Source organism: Gopherus evgoodei, chromosome 10, assembly GCF_007399415.2.
Source record: "Gopherus evgoodei ecotype Sinaloan lineage chromosome 10, rGopEvg1_v1.p, whole genome shotgun sequence".
NCBI classification, from domain to species: domain Eukaryota; kingdom Metazoa; phylum Chordata; order Testudines; family Testudinidae; genus Gopherus; species Gopherus evgoodei.
Window position 1 is genome coordinate 61,411,997 of NC_044331.1, and position 27,085 is coordinate 61,439,081.

The 27,085-nt window shown below is 39.1% G+C and overlaps 1 pseudogene; it reads left to right on the forward strand.

The window, feature by feature from the left end:
- The first annotated feature begins 10,891 nt into the window (after positions 1 to 10,891).
- Positions 10,892 to 27,085, forward strand: part of LOC115658851 — a 98,886-nt pseudogene continuing 82,692 nt past the window's right edge.

The following is a 27,085-nucleotide window of genomic DNA, read 5'->3' on the forward strand; positions in this document are numbered from 1 at the left end:
TCTTGTCAGTTATTTTGTGGAGCATCATTTCAGAAGACACTTATTCTCTCCATGTGGTGTGTGGATCCTTCCTTCGATTAGGAAATATATTCCTCTTTCAGAAATAATGAGCCTAGATGTGAGTGCAAAGACCATGAAATAGAATAGATATGACTGCATTTGAAAGATTCCTTAAACGGGTCCTGTATCAATGAATTATAATAGCACAAAAAATATAGCCATGGCCATGATGAAAAAAGGTTATACATTATAAAATGAAATCTATATGGAAAGGCATTCTGAAATAAAATAGCTGTTACAGAGGAGTCACTTTCAGGAGAAAGGGGGAAATGAGAAAATTATGTGGCATACGCTGTTTGTGAACGCAAATAATCTACTTTCCCTGGAATAAAATAATGGACTAGATTGTGACACGCCTTTATGCAGCTGTGCGGTGGAACAGGTAGGAGTAAGCATTCTTCATCCCCTTACCTGAAAAGTAAAGCTACCTGCATCACAGCTCTAGGACTTTGGGAGAGTACAGCGGATATGTGCTGGGTGCTTCCCACCTGGATGGGATGTGGTGGGCGAGGAGTAGGTATAGCTATGTCTTTGTGTACAGACAGCCAGAAGTGCTGTCTGGCTGTGCAAAGGGAAGTATGCTGCACCCTGTAGTCAGCCAGATCTAGTGGTCCTCTCTTTATGTCATTTTATGTTCCCCTCCAGAACACCCACTCCTGGGCACGCTCTCGATTTGCTGTGGGAGGTGGGCTCACTTCCAGGGTCCTTTGAGTCTAATTATCTCCAGTCCAAGATGCTACTCCTCAGGTCCAGCTGCAAGGCACTGAGCAGACATCCAGAGCCCCTCTCAGGGTTGCAGTGTCTGTCTGCCCTAAACAAGGGGCAGGAGGGAAAGAGAAGGCTAGTCACTGACTTGGGCTGGGCTCCCTGGGCTACTGAGCTCCCTACCAGTCTCTAGCAGCCTCTCTTCTTGGGAAAACTTTCCCCTCCTGCCACCCTGTGGCCAGCTCCTCCATTTTAAGTTTGCCTTCCCCAAGCAGAGCATGCTCTGCAGATGTGTCTAATTCATGCTGCCTGAAGTGCAGGGACACTCGTTAGGCTTGCTGTCTGAGGGATGGAGGCATGTCCCATCACACACCTCATCAAGGGATGCGTGGCAGGGCAGGGGTAAAACCCCTTTAAACCCCTGCCAAAATGCTGGCTACAGCCTGCTCTCTGGCCGGTAGGCCAGGGGTAGAGATGCAGGTACTCAGCAGGGAGCCCAGCTGCAAGCCCTAATGAGGGCTGGCTCAGAGGAACCTGCTGGGCTAAGTAGTGGCAGCTGGGCTGAGGCAGGAGAAGGCTGTAAAAGCCTTGGGCAAACCTCAGTGGGGAGGCTAGCCTGAGAGGAGACAGGAGAGCAGTATCTCTGTCTCCGTGCCAAGAAGGAAGCCTCAAGGGCCAGGAGACCCTGGGGAGGGTCTGTGGGGCACTAACTGTTGGGGGATCTGGGCACTGCATGAGCACTGTAAATAAAGACACTGGCGTGATTCAACAAAAGAGGGAGTGAACACTCCTTATTAAACCAGCCTAAACACAGGGTGCAGCCACACAAGTAGGAGAACAAGTGCTCACCCTGTGATAGGATGTTATAAATTATTCTTTTTTCCCCATTCAGCATGGAAGCCCAGGGAGGAATCGTATCTCTGTAAAGTACAATATTTTCCTCTGCTCCCCATGGCAGTGCACCTAGTCATCGCTCCTTAAAATGGGCAGCATGCAAAAATGGCATCATCTCATGATATCTAATTTAAAGGCCAGGGTTTCAGTAAAACCCTCAGGGCTTTTGTAATGTATTTATCATCTAATGGCCTGGTCCTGTTCTCCTGTTGAGTAGTACTGTCTTCTGCAAGCAATCTCGTTGATTCATTGAAGCTGCTTGCAGTGTAATGGGGACAGATCTGGGCTGTAAATTATTTTGCCCCACTGCAAGCTTCCCCAAAATAAACTAACAGCATGTTTAGGGCATCACATCAATTTTATTTTCCCTTCCTTATATTCCACCCTTGATTTTTATATTTTTGTGTATTTTATTAAAAAATAGAATTTATGAATATACTTTGGTCAGTACTTGAAATAATATTGTGGTCACAATTTAAAACACCAGTCCTGTTATTAAAAGGAGAAAAATTAAATTCAGAGTGGGAATCTTCCTTGCTGATATTAAACAAAAAAGGGTGAAGTGGTATCTCTCTCTCACACACACACACCTCTGAATATTCTTCCAAAACCTAAGCCAACACTGAACCAAAATTTAAGATTAGAAAGATTTTATTGACTATATGTCCTACTTTTTCTTCTTTCTGCCTGACCTGTACTTTCTCATTTTGGTCTGAGGTCAGGAGTAGTACGTCAAAATGTCGCAAGAAAAGTTGATTTGTGGTGTACTGGAAATGTCAAGTATAAAGGCTATTTTCTGCAAAGCTTACTTACCTGAGTAGGACTCTCTGACATCACTGGAACTTACTTGTGTTTACTTAGGGCTAGTCATTTTAAAGGTTGCAGGATTTTTTCTGTTCTTTTAAACATTCTGTGTCTATTTTGCTAAGCAAAGAGGTGGAGCTAGTCCTGCTTCACATATGTATCCACATTTCAAGGGGTTTTACTGCACATTCAAACCAGCAATTAATCTTTTTCATCTTTGCTGATTGCTACTGTGTTTTAAATCTAATTAATGTCTTAATTTACAAATTGCCATTGTTTCTCATTTTGCTGAAAAATGAATTAATCAATAAGATCTAGAAAAATCCAGAGCCACCTTTCTAGGCAAACTTGACTCTCCTTGTACATTTTACTAGCACAGCCAGGATACAAGGTCCAAATCATACTGTCCTTAACCTGGGAAAAACTCAGATATCTGCCAAGCATGAAACAGTCAGCGATCAACAATATATGGATTTTTAAAAAGTCAGATCTGTATCCTGGAAAATGACAATAAGAAACAACCTTCAAAAAGCAAACAGACCAAAACAAACAAAAAAGCTCTAATTATTTTGCCCTTGCCTGTTCAGATGGCAGATATTCATTCATTCAGTGCTAAATTTTTATGACGCATATTATCCTTTGCAATTAAGGCACATTTCATTTCTTAATTTTCCAAGATTAATGCTAGAAAGTTCAAGCTGGTGCACAAGCCTTTAGCAAGGCAAATTTTTAAATTAGTTTCAGTCAGCTATCAAATTATACTGAGTAATTTCATAAAGCAACAATGATTTATATTAAAGAGATAACCTATTCATTACTGCAAACTAAACTCCCCTGGAAATGTAGAGGCCAGACTCTCCTCTGATGTAAATCACCATAGTTCTATTGAAACCCATGGAGCTTTATTGATGTACACCACATGAGGATCTGGCCCAAGGCCTCCTGCCTTCCCTCTTGTCTAGTATGCAGGACTTAGCCTCTGACTGGTCCTTAGCAAGTGTTGCCACTGGCACGATGTGAATTAAAACAGACACAGTACAGTACGGTAGGTGGAAGACTACAGGCCATAACTTAATGAACATGTTTGAACATGGTAATAATACATTACCCTGATACAAGCTGGCAAACATTCCTTGCCTCCTTAGTCCTTATCTGACCTCTGATTATCCAATGCCATCTTCTCATATGCAAATGATTATAAATGCTTCTAAACCTGGCCCCACTGAAAGCAATGGGAGATTTGACATTGAGCTCAGTGGGCCAGATTTTGTCACTTTATGCTTATATTGCATAGTGCCTAACTCTACAAATAATTGTGTTTAAATCAATGGGGGCTACTTAAAGGAGTCAGGCACTACTCAGTGTGTGTGTAAGGGTAGCAGAATCTGGCTCTGTATGAACATCTCTGAGGCCCATTAGCCCTGTGGGGGGCAAATAACATCTGCCCAGCCTCAGAATCCTATCCCTGTTTGTGGATGTTAGTTTGAAACTCTGTATCCCCCAAAATGCTTATTTTCACCCAAATCCTTTAAAACCCCCACACATTTGGGCACCGTGGAAAATGGATACCTGCATTGTAGACAAATGTAAAGCTGAGCCAGTGAATAGTTTTCATAGGAAAAGGAGAGAATCACTTTTTGCCCTCTTTTTAAAACAAACAGATTTTGTTTTTACCTAAAGTTATTTAAAATTGTCAAATCCATGGAAACAGCTGCTATGTCCTTCAAGAATTCGTGGTGCCTAATCACCACCATTTTCATTTTTCCTTTTCTTTTGCCTTTCCATTTGTCTAGAAACCAGTTGGTATTTCCCATTAAATGCAGAAGTCTAATGCAGCCTTTATTATGGTGCTGCTTGCATGCATCCACTATCCATGCATCCATCCATATTGTGACCTTTATAAACTCAGGCCCCCACCATTTAGAACTGCACAAGCAATTCCATAGGCCTGTGCAGACTCTCATGGACTTCAGTGGGACTCCATTCAAACACAGAGCCCATCCATGTGATTCTCAGGGCAGGATCAGGCCTTTGGCAGACTGATGAAGAAGGAATATAACGTCACAGGGAAACAAAAAGAACGGTGCCAATTAAGGGTTTGGTTGAAGTCAATGGGAGGTTTTCTATCGACCTTAGGATTTGGATCAGGCCTACAGAATGCCTTTTTGTTTAAAAGAGTAATAGGTTTTTCTTTTGTTATTCCAATAGTTGGAGACAATGTATTCTCTGGCGAAGGTTAACTGGGTAGGAGGAACAAAGGTCTGAGCTCCAGTTTAGAAATTCAAACATGGTTTCATCTGGCAGGGTGAACTAAATTAAACACACTGATCACAGAGAATCTGTGAACTTTTTTCAAATTACTGCCCACAGCACAGTGTTTATAGATTTGATTATTTAATTGCATAGGAAGGTCTTGGTAATGCAAATATTAATGACAAATATCAAACCAATTTGAAACAGTGTCCATTATTCTTAAGTAGAATTTTTCAAAAATGAAAGAAAACAAAAAGCATTAGTAGAGAATATAATTACCCAAATTAGCTAATCACAGCAAAAAAACAAAAACAACCCCCCCAAAAGCAACAACAAAACCCTAAAAAACAAACAAATAAAAAAACCCCTCATTATCAGTGCCAAAGTGAGTTCCATCTAGAATTAATTGCATGTTATGAAAGTTTCAATCAAATACAGCATCCAATATATATAAGTAAATAGAATTAGCTCTCAGTCTAAATTGATTTTTTTTTTACTCCAGATTAGGCCTGCAGCAGCGAAAACAGCTATATTCATGATATGCTTGAAATAAAACAGCTTTAAGTCACCAATCTTGCAAGGGCAGACCTTTACACCCTTCCACTACTCCACTGAAATCAATGGGACCATGGGTAGGTAAAGGTCAGTGCAGAGCTCATGGTAGGTTCGGGGTCCAAATGTATAAACCAGCAATGGCTCGTGCTTTCTATCAATATTAGGAGTATTCCAAGTTCTTTTATTATCTTCTAGCCTGCATCCATTAGATCTCTGCTGTTGCTCCTGATTTATGACTCTGCTTTGCATAGCATCCTCTGGCCCCTGTTCATGACCACCATTGCTAACCAGTCAGTAGGTACCTCTGAGCATATTTTCTTCCATTTTTCTACTCTCAAAATCTTGCCTGCCTTTCACATTTTCCTTAGAAAACTTTTTATTTTCTTTTTCAATATTTTTAGGCTGAGATTTCCAAGGCTGCCTTATGGGATTTGGATGCCCAATCTCAAGTTGATGGGAATTGCGTGTCCATTTTGCCTAGGCAGCCTTGAATATCTTATTTCTTGGTATATGTTGTAGTTCCAGTCTAAGTCTACATGAAGGCAATAATGGTTGGGTGGTTATCCCTAAATAAAGGTATATTGTAGTCACTTGTTGTTGATATTGCAGTCTGACAGTTGCTACTCTCTATAAGGTGAAGGATCTGAAACAAGGGTAAATAATTAAGGAAACATGGTAAAGATAATAAATAATAAGAATAATTATGGTAAAAGTGAGGGTGGAATGAAGATAGCAAGTCAAATCTAGAAGATCCAACAATAGGAGGCTGGAGAGTTCACTAAAGTGAAAATAACCTCCAGGGGGAAGACAGTAGGTTCTGACTGTACATATAAAGAATACATTTTATCCAGGGGGACAGAATTCATATTCACACCCTGATTCCTTTCTAGTGGCATAATCCTTTGTTCCTCAGTCACATCAGAGCCAACTAGAATTTTTGCTTAAGGAATGAGTATGGGGTCAGACCTTCAGTGAATAATTTTGATAGTTTTCCACTTCACATTATTCATCCCAAGGACACTGATAATGCAAAGGCTTATGCACTGACATAACTTTACATGCTGTAAATCGTGAATACAATCAATGGAACCAGTCACAGTAGGTAAAATTAAGGAATTGCATGAATCTTGGCAGAATTAAAGTCTTACATTCCGATTCAGGGAAATATCCCTATTTGAGGAAGCATGTGAGCATATGTTTATATTTAAGAATATTCATAAGTCCCAGTGAAGTCAGTGGGACTCAAACACATGCTTAATACTTTCCTGAATAAGGATGTACTTAAGCTTGTGCTTAAAGTACTTTCCTGAATCAGGGTCTTAATTAGCAGCAGTTGACAATGTATTTATTGTATGTTTCCCACTAAAATGTTTAACTGAAGGAATTAGATAGTTAAGGATCCTCTTACAAGACTGAGTTTTAAAAAACCTATCAGTGTGAAAAATAACTTCCTCATTAATCTCAGTGTCATCAACATCCCTTTCAGATAAGCCCTAGAGTTTCAGTCCTGTATTTTGATTCACATAAACAAGTAAAAAGAAAATAGAAGGATAAACTCTAATACAAATATTTACAATATTACAACACTGGTGGAATGAATGAAATAACTCTTGCATTGGAAATTTCCAGGGAATGATCTACATAAGAACATAAGAATGGCCATACTGGGTCAGACCAAAGGTCATCCAGCCCAGAATCCTGTCTATTGACAATGACCAATGCCAGGTGTCCCAGAGGGAGTGAACCTAATAGGCAATGATAAAGTGATCTCTCTCCTGCCATCCATCTCCATCCTCTGACAAACAGAGGCTAGGGACACCATTCCTTACCCATTCTGGCTAATAGGCATTAATGGACTTAACCTCCATGAATTTATCTAGTTCTCTTTTAAACCTTGTTATAGTCCTAGCCTTCACAACCTCCTCAGGCAAGGAGTTCCACAAGTTGACTGAGCGCTGTGTGAAGAAGAACTTCCGTTTATTTGTTTTAAACCTGTTGCCCATTAATTTCATTTGGTGGCCCCTAGTTCTTATATTATGGGAACAAGTAATTAACTTTTCCTTATTCACTTTCTCCACACCACTCATTATTTTATATACCTCGATCATATCCCCCCTTAGTCTCCTCTTTTTCAAGCTGAGAAGTCCTAGCCTCTTTGATCTCTCCTCATATGGGACCCATTCCAGACCCCTAATTATTTTAGTTGCCAATCTCTGAACCTTTTCTAATGCCAGTATATCCTTTTTGAGATGAGGAGACCACATCTGTATGCAGTATTCAAGATGTGGGCGTACCATGGATTTATATAAGGGCAATAAAATAGTCTCTGTCTTATTCTCTATCCCTTTTTGAATGATTCCTAACATCCTGTTTGGTTTTTTGACTGCCTGAACAAATAATGCATGTCTTCTTTGCTGTACTAACACATTGATTAGGATGGGGTAGCTCATGTTTTGTACTGTACTCTTCTAAACATTTAATAAAAAAAAAAACAGAAGAAAAATCCATACTTGAAAGCACAGTAGTGATGTATGAATTTAGATCAGTTGCTCAGGTGTCTGAGAAATATTTCAAGTCTCGGTACTGTTGAGAATTTACTGATGACATGTTAATATGTATGTCTTTTTAGAATAATTTATCCTATCTTTCCATTTTAACAGATGAATCTATAACCCTGGATAATGATCCAGTCCATAGTGAAAATTAATATAGAATGGCACATCCCACTGAGTAAGATTGTGTGAAAATATGGAATTTCTGTATAACTTTATAAATTCTTTACATGTACGTGTCCCAGGAATGCTAGAATCAGGGAGCCTGATTCTCCACTAACTTGCACTGCGGAAGCGCAAGGGTAATTTAATTGATCTCAAAAGAGTTATTTTGGATTTCCATGGGTGTGAGATAAGGGAGAATTGGGCCAAAAACATTTACTGCACCTCAGAAATTTGAATTCAAACACCTTTATTTAAAGATACTATCTTTATATTTTTTACAGTTTATCCCAGCATTGGTTTTCATGCTCTCATATTTAATGTAATATGCCATTTTCTCTGCTTCTAAGATACTGGAAAATATTAAGCCATATTTTCCTGACATACAGTTTCCTCCTCATAAAGGGAATCCAATCTCCATCCTCCTTACCAAGAGTTGATGAAGATCTGGCCCTTTAAAATTAATTCATTCCAGAGAAAATGTGTATCTGACTTATATCGATGTATGAAATGTATGTTCATTTTAAAGGACAAAAGGGGAATAGTTAAGGTTGGGTGGTCAGTTAAAATTGATTGGGGCAATAGCATCTGTTTGACCCCATTCTTCACCATAAAGTTCCATTTAAAAGGAGCCCATTTATAAGGGGCTTATGAATACATTCATAGATGCATGTTACAGACATGAGTAGTATGTCACGTAGATGATTATGAGTCATAATAATAGGCAACCTATTGCCCTGTTGGACCCAAGAACATCTGAATAACCATTCATTAAAATATCCATTAATCTTTTATTATCTCTTTATGACATTATAAATGAAATCTTAAATTAAACTGTGTTCCAGCAGTAACAATGTGGTAGCGAGGCTTTTGTGTGTGTATTTGTATAAGAATTTATCAATACTGCAGACAAGATAATGATACCTGACAGTTAAGCAACCTGACTAGATCTTTGCTTTCCCACTTTTTCTCTAGTTAGAGGCTCCTTTCAGCAATTGAGTTCAGTAGTGAATTTGACCTACATGCTCTCCTTGTCCCTTCAGTCTCTTCTCTTTAGGCTTCACAGTGTTTGCCTTATCCTTTCCCTCGTTGATACAGTCACTTGCCACTGTTCTTTTTCATTCCCTGATTTCTTTCATCTGCTTCATTTTCACAAAGTTTCTTCCCATTTGGCTCCACAATCTCCCTTGCTGCAGTATGTGATAATAGTTATAGATACCAAAACATTCCGTGCCCCCATGAACTGTACCTGCATTTTGATTTCATCCATTTTCCATTTGTCCTAAGGGTTATTTCTCTTGTTTTGTCTTGGGGGAGGAGTAAAGGGGGAAATGAACTGAGATAGCCAATTCATTGATTTCCCTGTGTCTTTTGAAGGCTCATTAGCTTTACTAACAGCTGTCTTTTATAAGACACTCTTTCATAAGGGACTTAAGTGGTAGTTGGGGATGACATAATGGGGGCAGTGGCAGAAGCTGGGGAGACAAAGACAGCAATAGTAAGTGATGCATTAACAGATGTTGCAGCAGCAGTAGATAAAGTTAGTTACCATGTGGGGTTGCAGTACCAAAGTCCATGCCATAAACTACCATGCCTAGCTGTTCAATGGGATTCTGCACCAATATTTTGTTGTTGGGTATGTAAAAGCTGACCAGGAAGATAAGACATGATGGAGGGGAAAAGCACATGAAAACTCCCACCCTACATCAGACCAATTTTCCAGCCAGTTCCATTTCCTGCCTTTTGACAGTGGCCAGAGGGAATGAGCAGAACAGGCCAATTTCAAGTGATCCATCTCCTCCAGTCCAGTCTCAGAGGTTTAGGGACACCCAGAACATGGTGTGGCATTCCTGACCATCTTGGCCATTGATGGACCTATCTTTCATGAACTCATCTAATTCTTTTTTGAACCCAGTTATATTTTTGGCCTTCAGCATCCCAAGGCAATGAATGCCATAGGTTGACCGTGCATTGTGTGAAGAACTACTTACTTACATTTGTTTTAAACCTGATACCTATTACTTTCATAGCTGAACCCCTGTTTTTTGTGTTGTGTGGCACACTGTCTATGGTGAATAATTTAGAGCACCTCAAAAATGCAAACATTACAAGAAAATAATAGAAAAAAAATGAGGGACACATTTTGTTCCCCTTATGCAATTCTAAAGATATCTGTGCTGAACAGGCACATACACAGACAAGAATGTGGGCTAGGCAAACTGGTCTTAAAATATGCTACTAGAACCACATTTTGCTCTCCTACCTACAGTATCCAATACAACCTGAATCATATTCTTATCATGTGGAACTTCAGTTATGTAGAGAGATATTCAGATATATTCCATAAATTCTAAACTGGGAAACAAGGCACTTGCTTCCTATTCCTTTTAGTTTTAATTACAAAACTTCTTAACAACACATGAAGTTAGAAGCGGCCTAGCCTATGAAATCCAAATCTTGTATGAGGGAGGTTGCGCTCACAGGAAAGACCTGTCTTTCCTTTTATTTCCGTGGTGGGATCCTTATCCAGTGAGGGGGAACAATCTGCTCCTTGTTCCCATTCTCCCCCAAGTTGCTTGGATCTACGTAGTGAGAAATTGCCTTTAGACAATTATCTACTCCTCTTCAAGGCTAGCACTAAGATTATTTGACTTTTTGAGCCAAAGTAACTGATGATAAAATGTGGAAAATATTCCACAACAACAAAGTGAAACAGCAAAAATTAGTGAAATGTTGATCATTTGGAGGGACTCCTGTTATGTTTTAGTTTCTCTAAACATGTTTTTCCAAAACCAGTTGCATTTAACTGAGAAACAAACAAAAATTAAACACAAAATGAGCAAGTTGTTAGAAACATCATAATAAAGCAAATCACAGAAGCACATTTCCCGAACCTGAAAGAAATGATGGCAAAAGAGATGAACTTCGTAGCAGAAAGTTGTGATGCCCTACAGGAATCTGTCTCTGCAAGTGATGCAATATTTCAGCAATTGGGTTCACAGTTAAAAGCTACTAATGGGAAGATCACTGATTTGGTGATTGACCACGGTAACATGATGTCAGAATTAACAAAGAAAGGTTCTTAAAAGAAAATCAAGTTAGGCGTGCTGGAAAACAAAATGAGAGAGAAAAAATATTGAATTCCTGGAGCTTCCCTAAATTTTTAATCAGATCAAAGGGGAAGCTATTCTTAAGGAAGGATGGCTATAACTTTTGAGAAGTTACCAGCTTCTGTCTCCATTACAGTCCTCTTTCAGCTTTTCAATGCTAAGGTGACAGGTGCTTTAGAAATACAGACAGGCAGATGGATGCATGTAACGATGGGTAGAGAGATAAATCCTTTCTCCAACTGAAAGAAAATGCTAGCTATCAGGCTTTTGCATTTCAGTCCTGTTTTTCCTACAGTAGCTGTCTGTAATTGGACCAAGATTCTTGTGTGTTGCAAAATCAGTTATACTTTGTCTGAAAATTCAGCTGTGAGATTTTGCCCCAGGTAATAACTCCACTCATGGCCAAGAAATGCTTTTGCTGGAGGCAGAAGACAATAATATACTTTAGGTCATAAGTGTTCTGCTGTTTCCCATGAAATTCAGGATTGTGGTCAGCTGCCATGATTATGTTTCTTATTTTACAAGAGGAGATGATTCATTTTGTGGACTGACTTGAAATGGGACGTATATGGATTTGAAAAACTTTGATATGAGGAGAAAAAAATCTATTTAAAATAGGTTGAACAGCTCAAAAATTGTTGTTATACCCTTAGTTGTTCCTCTACATATTTCCCTGATTTGGGGGTATTCCCACATAATTTCTGAAATTTTAAATGTACTGATTGTGTGTAAATTTAAATGATGATATATATGATATTGGCTTATTTTCCCACTCTGTTTGCCTTCTGATTTAAAGTGATTCCAATACTCTCATTTGTTTGCTAAGTATAACAGGTTGGATAGTGGTTTGATTTTTTTAGATTTGGGACTGATTTTTTAAAAAAGTTGTTGTTGTTAATAATCAAATATATTGCACTGGTGCCTACAAGACTAAATCATGGAGTAAGACCCCAATGTGCTAGGGGATGTGCTAACACAGACTACAAAGACATGCCCTGCCCCAAAGAGCTTATAATTAAGTTTTACTCGGGAGAAACCATATCAACTACCTTCTAAGCGAAACTAAGCAAGTCTAAATTAGTATGTTAGATCTTCTCCTGCCTCTCTGAACATGTGAATTACCCCAGTTTGCCAGAGACAAGGGTATGGAAGGGAGTGTTTGCTGCATGTTTGTAAGTGGGCGCAAGTCTAAGAGAGTCTTACTGAAATAAGAGATAATGGGCACTATTGTGTAACCACTCTTCATGATGGTGAGTGTTCGCTAATCTAATTGAAGTCAATGGAACTACTCAGTCTGAACAGGAGTTGCAACATGGAGTCCTGGGAGTCTACATTGGCCCAGTGTAAATCTCTTTTATTAATTTAGATTGAATACGTGACCCAAAGTGTCAAAGGTGTTAACATGACTTTGAAACTGTCCAGCGTGAAAGAACTGTAAACAAAGTGTGTGGGTGGGGGGGTTGGTTTTCAAGACCTCAGCCTGCTTAATACCATGGGAAACACAATATTAAAACCTTTAAAACCCTTTATTAAAGATTGAGAAAAGAAGGAAAAAGAATGGAAGCTTTTGAAATGTAAAGTATTAGTAAGGTTTCATTTTAACAACATCCCTGGTTCCCTTTCCCTCTAGCTGGAGAGAATTTTCAGAACTCCCCTTTGTTTAACAGTCTCACAGATTGTTTTAAAGATGGTAATAACTGTCCATTTGAGGAAAAGAGGTGAAGTTGGTTGACATGGGCTGGAGCTGTCTTTGCTGGTGATGTTAAAGTCTGATCCTGTTTCCTCAAAGGCAAAACAGGATAAACACACACAAAAGGGGCAAGAAAAGAATGGCAAAGATACAAAATGCAGCTTCTCTCTCTGGTGTTAATTCTCACATGCAACCTCACTGTTGGAAAAAACACAGGCAAAGCACACGGTCTTATCAGTTTCTCAGTGCCCTGACAAATTTGTACCAGCCCTAGGCTGTTTAGCTTCCTTTCTGGTCACAGGTTTACAGCAGTGTTGCAAAAAAGACAGTTTTGGTTGGCTATGCCAGACTCTTTTTAGAAAGAAGGAAAAAGGAGAGAGAGAGAGAGAGAGAAAGGGAGAGGAAATACAGTGGGGGAAGGAAAAGGATACATTGCGGGTGGGAGGAAGCCAAAGTTTCACATCATAGGTGGTGGTCAAGATGGAGCTGGTAGTGACATCTGGCTTCCTCTTGCTGGCTTGGTCTGGCCAGAACATCTCTCAGGACTAGGACAAAGAAGGTGCCCAAGAAACAGGGGCATGGCAGCCATGACAGTGAAGCTTGCTTCTTCCCCTTCTTTCAGTCAACCAGTGTTGTGATAGCCACCTTTCCCCCGAAAGTCTTTTCTTTTAAAGCCCTCTAAAGGGCAGTGGTGGGTGGAATAGCCCATCCCATCATTATTTTGTCCACCAATTAGGCCTAATTTCCAACACATCAAATTTGGTTCACTCAGTTCTGGTCCCACACTTCTCTTGTTTAGCAGGCATAGTCCTAACACAGTCCTTAGAATTATATCATTTGGCCTTTTTGTTTGGACGAATTCAGTCTGTCTGTCTCCCTTTTATACCATTTCCCATCAAGATTTATTGACCAACATTTATTGATGGGAAACATTTCACTTGTCACAGCTGAGCTCACAGTTAGGAGGCCCAGTTATCACAACAGATCTTCAGTGGTAAAATCAGTTGAGGTCCTTTTTTTACATGGTAATATATGATATCCTGCTCACCCTTGAATGAATAAGGAGCTAGCCCCACTGCCATTGGCCTCAATGGCAAAATTATATTGGAATGAGCCCCAGTTTTGCCCAGTGGCTGGCCCTTGGCATGGTGTTGTCTATTTGTTAAAAAATACTTTTGGATTCATCATGATGGAAGGCACTACAATATTTCCAAAGCCAACAAATTTGCCACTTTGGGCAAGATTCTCAATGGGTGTAAATCAAAGTAATTCCATGGTCAGTGACATTAATGGAGCTATGATGAATTTCATCAGCTGATGGTCTTGCCCTCAATCTCTAAACACATTGGATTCAATTCTGCCCCTTTCAGATTCAATACCCAGACTCCTGTTCACTGCAGTGATGCAGAATTAGGTGCTTTGTGACTCAATTTCCAAGTTCTTTACTGTAACCATTGATATTTAGTGGTAATCAATGTATTGTAAATCAGTAAAGGGCATTTAAAAGTCCTGTGAATCCCAATGTTGTGTATGATGATTCACTTCCTAGGAGACGTCACCTTCAGCCCTTGCTTGGGTCAATTTCTGTGCAAAGTCTCTTTGCTTATGATCAGTCTATTGCCGTTTCCATTCAGCAGATTGTGAAAGAGTTGCTTTGAAGTTGTCAGGTTATTTTGTTTTACCTACATTGTAGAATGTTTCCCCTCCACTTTGCCCTCAGTAATTTCGCCATGCACAAGATGGCCAAGACACACCAGCATTCTGTTGTGAGAGTAAAAACAAATGAACTTTGGAAATTCAAAAGAAAATGTCCGTATAAGTCATTTTAAAAAGGATGTAGTGAACAGAATCTTTGCTGCTACCTGAATGTTACATCATCATAGTAGTGGTATCTTGTCAGTAAAACTGCTCTTTTGATTAGCTGCTTTACTCTGCATAATTCGCCTTGATATTTCTGGTTGAGCAGTTGTGTCAGTCAAACTCATGTTTAGACCAATGACACTACAGGGATATGTAAATCATGTTGGTTTTTTTTCTGAATAAAGTTCTAAATAGGCTATAATAATAATAATGGCCATAGCTCAGGGCTTTTCTTGGGGGAAATTTTAACAAACTAGGGCTAATGGGCTCAGTTAAAACTCTTTCATCTTGTCATTATCACCTGTAATGATCTGAACATCAGTTGCTGTTGCACCTTAATTATAGCCCAGAGTGAAACTTAATCCAGCATTTTAACACAGTGTCATTTTACAGCCATATCAGCTAACAATTGTCTGCATAATAAATACAATATTATATGTGGTTTGCAGCAATCCAATGTCTTTTTACAGTCAAATGATTGTTCGTGGATGATCATTACAGAAGGAAAGGGGAAAGAAAAAAATCCTTACATGTGCTGCTCTTGCGTATGAAGAAAATTAGTGTTACAATAATGGGTTTAAGAATATTGGTCAAGGTTAGGTTGTACTGTGTATTTTTGAGGTTACAGATCACACACTGGAATGAAAAAGAAAAAAGGCCTAGACATGATAGTGGACGAATGAATGGAGCATGCATAACAGCTATAGAAAGGGTAAAGATGGCTCAAGAAAAGTTTTTATGTGGAAGTAAGATAAGGTTATTTTAAGTGTAGATAAAGATAGACTGGTTTACATAATCTGCAACTTGTAAAGCAGCATGGCAGTAGGCCAGAATGCTAGCAGCAGAAGACTCACTCGGGTCTGCAATGGATCCTAGAGTTTTTGAGCTCCTGGAGTGTTTCTGTGGTATAGAGGTGAAGAACAGTAGATTTTTCTATCTCTTTACAATTCCTAAGGTCTATCCCAGTGACACAGTAAAGAGCTGGAGGGAAGCTAATCAGTCTAGAATCCCTCACCCCTGCAATAAAGTTTTTCTTATTGCAAGAACTTCCAAATCACTCATATCTGACTCCATGACTGGTGCTACAGATGCAGCAGCATACAGGATGATAAATGTTCCGACTTTTTGTGGGAGTTCCACATGGTGAAAGAGAGGAGGATCTGTACTAAAAAATCTGTGTGTGGCCACCTGCAAATCCAGCCAGTTGATACTGGCCTCATTATTGATAAAAACCGTTAAGGGCTCCTGTAAAAAAAAGCTGGATACAAACCACCCTGAAATGTGGAGGCAAAGGTTAGACTTTCTATTCAGGAATGACACACTGACATTCACCTACTCACTAATAATTATGCATTTGTATTCACGTACTCTCTGTTTGGACCCAATTATTCTATGCAACATACAAACACATAAAAGAGACTTGCCTCAAGGTACTTACAGTCTAAATAGACAAGCCAGACAAAGGCATGGAAACAAAGACAGGAAGTGGCTTGCCCGATGTCAGACACTAAATCTATGGCAGATTCACAAATAAAACCTAGATCGTGTATTTCCTAGTCCAACACATCCAGTGAGCCATACTACCAGTCTCCACAGTTCTATCAAAAAGCAATTGACATCTAAAAGAAAAAAATAAACACACACTTAGTTAACATGTTTTTATACCATTTGGACTCTGACCTGTAAGATAAAACAGATTTTCTTGTGAACTCTTATTTATGTTTCATAGAAATATCCTGCAAAGGTTATAAACACCATCCCATTTCTACTTTTTTATTAGCTGATGATGGAAGAGTTCAAAGTATTGTTCTCTTAAAATAACTAATATTTTATTTTTGTTGAAAATATTGTTACTGATATGAAATATTTATTTACAAACTACTAGGGTTTTCATTCTCTGAGTTAAGTTTTGGTGTTAAATCACATAGTTACATTTTTTGTTTAATCCCTGTGATATAGACTTTTGTATTTCAAATGAAACTAAGAGTTTGATAAGAAGTTTAATAATAATAATACATTATAATAATATATAACTACATAATTCAAGCTTTCCAAAGAGAAGGCAAGATGCCTGGGGGCAAAAAAAATGCTATTTTGGTTTTCTGAAGAATAGGGAAGACTGGGAAGAAAGGAGCACTTTAGGGAAGGAGGAAAGAAGAAAGAAAATTGGAGTGAGATTCTGTATGAACATGATCCTATTCCGATGAAAGTCAAGGGCAAAATTCCTATTGACATCAATGGTGCAGGTTCAAGACTTAGGTGCCAGGCGTATTGAACTGTAGGGTGTTTAAAATCTTTCCGTATTCTGTTTGGAAGAAGGAAGAGCATTCAACTTGGCTTCCATCCACGATGCACTACGTGCAAGACTTGTTAATCCCTTGTTGGTGGATGGTTCAGAGGCAGTGTGTTGTATGGGTGTCTTGAAGTGTATGTGACATACGGGACCAATGTAGCTTTGAAATGTTCAGCCTTGGTTTTTAAGAGTATCTTCATCAGTATCTATTTCATGTTATTCCTTTCTCCTTCCAAAACATCAGTTGAATGTCATCCACTCCTGGTAATTTACTGCTCTTATGTTTCTCGGGTTGATCCCTAATTTCCTCCTCAGACCTCAGTTTCTCTCACATCTATACTCCCATTTCCAACCACAGCTATCTCTGGAAAATTAATTTACTCCTCATTATCTTTAGTGAAAGACTGACATAGTAACATCGTTTCACTGCTTCTTTGCATCCATTTTAACTGTTCCATCTCCCCTTGATTATCTGGAGGCCCTACCATACAGTCATACATGCTGTCTTCTAAGGAATTTGTATTTATATACAAAATTATCTTCTTTCCTATAAAAATCTGATTTTTTAAAATCAAGGATACTTTTTTATATGCAATAAACTCATTCTCCAAATAACCCTGCAGTGTTTTGCTCTCCCTGCTTGACTTCATTGGTTCCATTAATTAATATGTTTATTTACTAAGTTGTTATCAAACCATCTGCTTCTTAATACAGTGTTTTCTTAAACATTTTCCAGGGTGAACCTATGGTTGTAATGCAAAGAAATGAAAACAGCTGTATGTTCAGCAAAGAGTAACTTGGAGGAGGAGGTGTTTGGGATGAAGGACATTAGCTTGAGATTCTAGCAAAGAATGCTTTTTTATTATATATATTTAATGCATTTGGTGAATGTCAAAGGTGAAAGCGACACTGGGAATGAACAGCTGGGACGAAGCAGATGGAATAGGGAGTGGTAAATGGCTGCCAGTCACATTAACAAACAAAGGAACATGTTATTTATTTTGAGCTGTAGAAACTTGAAGATAGAGTGGATTTAAGAATCCAGGAGTGAGGCAGCTAGGATGGAGGAGGGGAAATAGCTTCCAGAAACACGGGAAGAAGACATGGTTTTGTCAGATGCATATGTCAAGTCATATGCCAGCATGGATAACAAAAATGATATTTACAGTTGGTATGAATCTGTGAAGCAATATTCTATGTGGTGGAAGAAAATGTTTTTATGGACTTAACTTCCTAATAAATGTAAATGAACATACATGTTCTTCCTATGTCATTATTATAATGATCCTCGATTTAAATAGCACTTTTGGTGCCTAAAGATACCACAGTGTATTATAGACTTTACAAACTGATATAAAAACTACATATTGGTGTCACTTGATCCATCACAAAAATATAGCTGTTACCTCTGTTCCCCTAAAAACCAACCCAGGGTCATACTTGTATTAGTTTTATTACAATGCCGGTGTTGGGTCAGATAGAAAAGAGATGGAGCTTATTCATACACACACACACATTCACCACATTCATACCCTCATACACCCACACGCTTACACAGGCGGAGAGTTACCAGAGACAGCATGGAGGCTGAGAAGCCGAAGCATGGTAGATCTGGTGTGTCCACCTGCGGTCACGAATCCAGGCTGCTGAGCAGGTCAAGAAGCAGCAGCTGCTTGTCTGCATGGCTGCTTCCTTTTGCTGGAACTGGGCAGCTCCTGTCACGTACACTGTGTCCATCACCGAGAAGCATTCCCAGCCCAGTTTGTTTCATGCATATCAGGTTCTTCTTTTCTTTACAGCACTTAGTGATTGCCTTCTCAGGGCAGATTATATCAGACACACCTGGCTCCTGGCTCTGAGCTCCTTTCTCCTTGCAGGTTTCAGAGTAGCAGCCATGTTAGTCTGTATCCACAAAAAGAACAGGAGTACTTGTGGCACCTTAGAGACTAACAAATTTATTTTAGCATAAGCTTTCGTGGGCTACAGCTCTCTTCTTCAAATGCATAGAATGGAACACACAGACAGGAGATATTTATACATACAGAGAACATGAAAAGGTGGAAGTACGCATACCAACAGGAAGAGTCTAATCAATTGAGATGAGCTATCAGCAGCAGAAGAAAAAAAACCTTTGAAGTGATAATCGAGATGACCCATAGAAGGTGTGAGGAGAACTTAACATGAGGAAATGGATTCAATTAGTGTAATGACCCAACCATTCCAAGTCTCTGTTTAAACCTAAGTTAATTGTATCTAATTTGCATATTAATTCGAGTTCAGCAGTCTCTCTTTGGAGTCTGTTTTTGAAGTTTTTTTGTTGCAAAATTGCCACCTTTAAGTCTGTCACTGAGTGGTTAGAGAGGTTGAAGTGTTCTCCCACTGGTTTTTGAATGTTATGATTCCTGATGTCAGATTTGTGTCTATTTATTCTTTTGTGTAGCAACTGTCCAGTTTGGCCAATGTACACGGCAGAAGGGCATTGCTGGCACATGGTGGCATATATCACGTTGGTAGATGTGCAGGTGAATGAACCCCTGATGACATGGCTGACGTGGTTACGTCCTATGATGGTGTCACTTGAATAGATATGTGGACAGAGCTGGCATTGGGCTTTGTTGCAAGGATAGGTTCCTGGGTTAGTGTTTATGTTGTATGGTGTGTGGTTGCTGGTGAGTATTTGCTTCAGGTTGGCAGGCTGTCTGTAAGCGAGGACTGGTCTGTCTTCCAAGATCTGTGAGTGAGGGATCATCTTTCAGGATAGGTTGTAGATCTTTCATGGTGTGCTGGAGAGATTTTAGCTGGGGTCTGAAGGTGATGGCTAATGGCGTTCTGTTATTTTCTTTGTTGGGCCTGTCCTGTAGTAGGTGGCTTCTGGGTACTCTTCTGGCTCTGTCAATCTGTTTCTCCTTGCAGTTCCTCTCCTCCCAGTCCCACATACACTCCCTTGTTCACACTCCCTTATCTTCCCCACACACTCCCTTGTTCACACTGATTGTGTGGTGGGATATTACACTTGATCTGAGCCACAGCTTGGAAGTTCATGCAAGTGGTAACTTGAAAAGGTTACAGAGCTTGCAAAGGTTACAAAACTTAAAAGGCTATGCTAACAATAACTGCAGTTACAAAGTCTGTAAAAAGGTTGCAGGGCTTAATGATATAAGTTACAGATCTTACAATCTCATTTGAGAGAAGGCTTTACATAACAATAGCCACCTTTGAGGTGACATGTGGAAAGCTATTCAAAAGTTTACACCAGTAACAGGGCTGGAAATGAAGAATACTCTTTGCCTACTGGGGAGGAAGCATGGCTTCTAAGACTAGACCTGGGAATCATTATACATTGGTTCAACTCCCAGGTGTGCCCTTGGGCATATCAACTTGCCTCTCTGTGCCTCCATTTCCCTTCCCCCCACTTCTGTGTTTAGATCATAAGTTCTTCAGGGCAGGGAGGGTCCCTGCTGATATGTTTATACAGCACCTAGCAAAATGGGATCTCAACCATGGTTGGTGATTCTAGGTGTTACTGTAGTACAAATAAATAATAATAATAAATTACTTCAGAGTAGTTTGATACATTTTTGGAGGATAAATCTTTTTACCTTTTTTCATTATCTACAAAACATTCTATATATTAAAACAACACATGGTAGTGACAATGAAGAGCTTTCAGAATTTCTTATTGGTTACAGTTTTTGAATGTGTCTGGTATGTCTGGGGTGGTTCAAACTTAACCCATCACTTGTTAATGTCTTAGGGGTTGCAAAGGGTTAAAGATTGAGATAAAGGGCAAAAAGGAAAAATCTGTGTCAGCTGATCTATCTGAATGGTGATAGGACCAGGTGAAGGTTGTTATAAAGGATAGGGGCTAGCACAGGCTTGGGCCATGAGCAAAACACAGACACTTGGGAAAGGGGTTGACCTGGGTCTAAATACAATATAAACACTCTGCAGTGATTACTGTCTTGGAAAGAATGAGAAAAGTCTTAGGACGAGGTGATTGTGCTTTCCCGGCTATACTAAGATCAAGCTAGATACTTATTCAAAATCAACAGGGCTAAAGCCAGACCTGTGCAAATACATTGTTTATTATTTTATTGGTTAAAATGTGCATGTTACTTATAGAGGTTGTGGGATAGCTATTGCTGGGTTAATGGAGTGTCAGGGCTTTCTTTCACACAATCCTATTTTCTGCTAAGTTTTCCTTTGTAGCAGACTCTTTCCTTTCTTCACTTTATGCAGAGAATTCTTTAAAAAAATACAAAGAACCCCCCCACTTCAGCTGTATAGATGATGAATACATCTTTCCTCTCTGTATTTTAAAACTTAAAAAAAAAAACCAAAAAAAAAAAAACCCCAAGAAGTCAAAAGTCTCTAAGGGAACCCGTACCAGCTTTAGTGAATAGAGGACGGAGGAAAAACATAAGCCAAACTTAAGTCACTGAGAAATCACTTTGAAGCACTCATATTCCATTCTTGGTAAGATTTTAGCAGAGCCACATAAAGCCCCATTCACAATGAGCAGATTCTCGTCCCTTCAGTTAATACCATTCTTATTGAAGCAAAATAGAATTTTTGATCATGTAGGCTGTTTTCTTGCATCTTTTTTGGAAGAACGGCTGAGAGGTATAACAGACCAGTGAAATGAGACAATATTGGCTGAATTACAATAATATAAATTTGGCCCATATTTCCTCATGGAGTTCAACTGTTAAACTCTGATACTGGAAGGGTAAGTAATTCCATTTCTCTAATTCTTTCATTCTGGTCAACTATATTTCTCTGGCTGCTATTTGTTTTGCTACTCTAGATATAGGCTGCAGGCACAAGAATTCGAATCAGTATCTATCTGATTAATTTTAGCAAATCAAGACATTTTACTACCATGATAGCAATAGGCATTTGGGTGCTATATCATTGAAATAACTTTTTGAATCAATTTTTTTAACATTAGACCACACAGCTTTTCAACTAGGCACAATTCCTTCCAGCTTAACTAGTCTTGAAAAACAAAATCATCATTTCACTCTCTCTAACTTGACATTCCATAAGTATCCCACTGATAAAAGCAATCCCTAATTTTCAACTGCTTACTTGTGAGTAGTAATATAAAGCACCTTACTAACTTGTATAGGAGCCTTTTGTAGATTTAACTTTTCTACACACAGTGAACATTTTCTGGCTATACCAAAAGAAGCACAGGAGACATTGGACATGGGTTTAATTAGGATGCAACTTTATTATTAGATGTCTGGGTCTACCTGGCTGATAAAAGTAAATCACATTTATTCCATAATTACCCGAGGGACTTCTGCCAGCTCCCCTTCACCATCCCACCCCCAACCCATAAAGCACTGTTCCTTTCATTCGGCCAGCCAGATAAATTCCCCGGGCCCCTGCTTAAAGGTGTGGTGTGGTAATTTGTATTATTTTCAGTCCCCACAATTAAGCATAATTATTACTTCATTTGGCAAGAGCAGCAGAACTCTATCTTCCTTAGAAAATACTTTCCTCGTAAAATGGATGAATTGTCTGTGTCCCCACCCCCGTACATTTAAACAAGCAAATCTCTTAAGACAGCAAAGTGTCTAAATCCTTGCATTATTAATACTATACTAAAAAGCTCTCTCTCATGCCAAGTAGACTGCTCAATCATTTAAAATTTTTACTCTGAAATTATCAGGAGCAATTTTAATGGTGCAGCTGACTATAAATGGAGGCAGGTTGCCTGTGGCAATGTCAGATGGAATTCCATCATGCTGAAGGCCCTTGTGATAATCTGGAATGACAGCTTCCTCCATTACTGCTTTTCCCTCTCTGTTATATAGGCATGTGGCATGATGCAAGCAGATAGCACATGCATTGTGTGTGCAGTCAATGTATTGGCACTGTGCACTATGCTTATCAATGCTGAACGCACCGTGTGTTGCAAATGTTACAGTGAAAAGGGACAGCCAAGGAGTGGCCACTAAAAGATAAATGTATTAGTGGATTATCAGTAGGTGTGAAAGTGCATTCTTTAATCCTCAAGGGTACAACTATTCTCTGCTACCCATATACCATGCTGTGTTCTCGCTGTTATGAGCTTGTAGAAATAAATTGTTTTCAAAATTGATAATTTACCAATCTGTGAAAATGCTGCAGTGGACAAGGCAGCAGAGGTTAATGTGCACCTTTGAAATGTTGGGTAATCAATAATATTGTTCCATTTCAACTAGTTATTATGATTGTGACTGACATAGTTTTCTGTTTATGGCTCTCAGAAACTACAGCCTTGATTTAGCTGTGCATACTAAAAATAAATTCCTGGCCTACAAATCACATAAATATATTGTTCATCTAGAACCATGAATAGAAAAATACTGAATGGTTTGAGAAGCATAGAGTAGGAAAGGCAATGAAGGTCACTTTCACTCACATGCAGTTGCCAGTTTGGTCCCATCCTCCTCCTCCTCATTTGAATTACCTTTTCAAAAGGTCAGAAATGAGAACTTTTTTCTATGGGTTTATGGTCCCTAGAGCTATGGGGCCCCCATTCCTGTTGGGCCAATAGGCACTACTGCAACACAGATTTGCAACACGAGTTGTAGAAGAGTAAGTAGTACCTCTTGAAGAAGTACTAAGTCATTTTGAAAGCAAGGAAGTGATGCTGGCAGAAGTACAGTCTTCTAAGCCATCTATATACCATATGTTCTTTAATTTGTTAGTAATCAATGTGAATTCCAAAGACCTATCCCAAACTTTTCAGGTGCTTTTCAATCTAATATTGTATAAGCAACACGATCCTCAACATCGCACAATAGTTCACCTTCTTGTCCTGTTTTTCTTCAATATCTTTGCCTCTCTAGCCAGGTTTGATTATTTTGGGGTTTTTGGGCTGTGGCTATCCGAAGTAAAGTGATCTTATGAGACCAAATGAAAATGTGATTTGCAGAGTTAGTTTTCTTAGGGACTAGGTAAGAGTTGAGTCTAGAAAACTAAAGAAGAAAACTTTTAAGAGTATATTCAGAGGTCTAATCGTGACTTCCACTTAAGTGAACTTAAACAATGGATAAAGCCTAGATCATCAAGACTATTAAGGTTTCGGACAATTCTAATTTTCTTTTTAACCCCACGTCTCTTTGTGCATCTCTCCAATTTATTAAAATATATGTTTCTACTCCTGTATGAGGAAAAGAACACTGGACAGTTTAACTACATTCCTTTCAGCCACAAAACCAATTGCTATTTTTTCAAAAAGATAAAAATGAATCTTTGCCCTCTGTGAATCCTTAGGTGGAAGGTACTACTCAAGTGCAAAATATTATTATTCATTTTTCATGACAGTAGCTCTAAAAAAGGCAGATGGAGTACTTCTAAAATCTGGACTACAGGGAACTTATCCATTGACCTAAATGGGCTTTGGATCGGGTCTTGATCAAGCTTCAACAGTGCATGCAGATGTACACATTTCTTTGAAAATTATGGCATGATTCACTGTTATGTAAATGTGCTATTGTGTAATGGATTTTAAGGATCAAGCTATTTTAGCATCTAGTGTACCAGTGCATAAGAATGCACAGTTTAAAGTACATAGACATTATGCAATATAATAAAAGAAACAAATCAATTTAGACTGGGAGTTGTTAGAGGCCAAGGAAAATGTTCACAGAAAGCTTTGTATTACCCGTGTGTGTACTCATGTGTAAGAGTAAAGGTAACTAAAATGACTTAACTCATATAATGAAATAACAAGGAAGAGTTGAAAAGAAATGCATATCTTGAAAATAAAGTGTATTCAGGTGGCTTTAAACTAAGAAACTTTTCCTGAAAAATACAAGGAGATTATGAACTGGAAATTAAATTGGCATAAACCTACAGAAACCCAAAAGACAACAAAGAAATTACATGAAAGTCTGGAAGTGCTAACAGAATGCACATTATTCAAGAATACAATTTATGTATTGGTGAGTGGTATGTACATGTATATGGCAATATTTATCAGTCATTTGTACAGATCCATGTTTGAAAAACTTTATTATGTATAGTTTCTTTCATGCAAAGTGTACACTCCAGAATTAAATACCAAAAGTACAGTGGACATAGAATATATTAAAAAGGAAAGAGTTAAGATATGGCATGATGAATATTAAAGCATTAATTCAATTAGAGAATGAGGGTTTAAATTATATATTCTCAAATGAGATTTTAAATATGGACAAAGAGTCAATGAGTAAGAAAGGAATGGAAAGGCTGCAAAAGGCATGGGACTGTAGGGAATCAGACTATGGCACCAAGAGTGGTGAGATAGATAGAGGGACAAGGAAACAACACATTTTTAGAAATGTATTGGGTGTCAGTTGAGTCAAGGCATTGGCTTATAGATTCATAGATTCATAGACTCTAGGACTGGAAGGGACCTCGAGAGGTCATCGAGTCCAGTCCCCTGCCCTCATGGCAGGACCAAATATTGTCTAGACCATCCCTAATAGACATTTATCTAACCTACTCTTAAATATCTCCAGAGATGGAGATTCCACAACTTCCCTAGGCAATCTATTCCAGTGTTTAACTACCCTGACAGTTAGAAACTTTTTCCTAATGTCCAACCTAAATCTCCCTTGCTGCAGTTTAAGCCCATTGCTTCTTGTTCTATCATTGGAGGCTAAGGTGAACAAGTTTTCTCCCTCCTCCTGATGACACCCTTTTAGATACCTGAAAACTGCTATCATGTCCCCTCTCAGTCTTCTCTTTTCCAAACTAAACAAACCCAATTCCTTCAGCCTTCCTTCATAGGTCATGTTCTCAAGACCTTTAATCATTCTTGCTGCTCTTCTCTGGACCCTCCCCAATTTCTCCACATCTTTCTTGAAATGCGGTGCCCAGAACTGGACACAATACTCCAGCTGAGGCCTGAGCAGCGCAGAGTAAAGCGGAAGAATGACTTCTCGTGTCTTGTTTACAACACACCTGTTAATGCATCCCAGAATCACGTTTGCTTTTCTTGCAACAGTATCACACTGTTGACTCATATTAAGCTTGTGGTCTACTATGACCCCTAGATCTCTTTCTGCCATACTCCTTCCTAGACAGTCTCTTCCCATTCTGTATGTGTGAAACTGATTGTTTCTTATATGAGCTGTGTTGCACAAGTAATTGTAGGCAGATACATAGACATAAAGATGTCAGAGGCAAAAAGTTCATGGCCAGATGGAAGTAAATAGGCAGTTTGAGTCAAAGAGGGTAACATAGGTGTTAGAGTTGTGTTTTGAGGGTGCCTTTTTATCCTGGTGAAACAATTCTGCCTCAGAAACATTGAGATGAAACAAAGGCAAACATTTACATGGAGGGACAGATCATAAGGGTGAAGAGGGAGAAGTTACTAAAGATGTCAAAAACAAAAGCTAAGTTTAGTTTAGATCAAGAGTTCTCAAGCCCATACCTAACCCACACACTGAAGGTCTTGAGATCCACCACGTCACATGATACACAATGAACTGTAAATTGGTGCAACATGTTACTTAAACTTCTTTTCTGAACTGAGGCAAAAGATTCATTTGTGATTCCTTGGAGTCTTTTCTTTACCACACTCTTAACTGGATACATTGTCATTGAGATAGTTTGATCTCCTCAACAGGGTACCACCATCAGAAGTGACATAGCTCTGTCTCCCAGTCACCTCTCTAGGAAACTAGGAATCTAGGAAACTATCTCTCCGTGGAGTCGCCTCACTCCCAGTGGGCTTGGCTTTTGGGTAGGGTTCTCTGTCTCTCCATTCTGTGATGATTTCTGTCTCTTTCTAGGCTCTGTCTAGGTGTTGTGTCTGCTGGCTCGTGTCTCCTGTTCCTTCAGATCACTCGTCCCTCTTGTGCAGTCTTCTCAGATGACCTGGGTGCCTCTGCACTCCTCATGATTCCTTTAGTCCACTCCTTCTGGTGGCTTTCTAATGGCTAGATTCACACAGAAGTGTCTGTCACTGTGATGTGTAGATCCTTGGCTGACCTGTCATACTCTAGTGTCTAATTTCTCTCATTGTTGGTCATCTCTTCTCATCAGTGTCTCTGATGACTTTCATTTACAAATCTCTTTAATTCTGTTGAGGAAAACTGGGGTCCGTTGATGGTGAGCAGTGTCCAGAATGCTGTATCTCCCAAAGGAGGCCTTCAGTTAG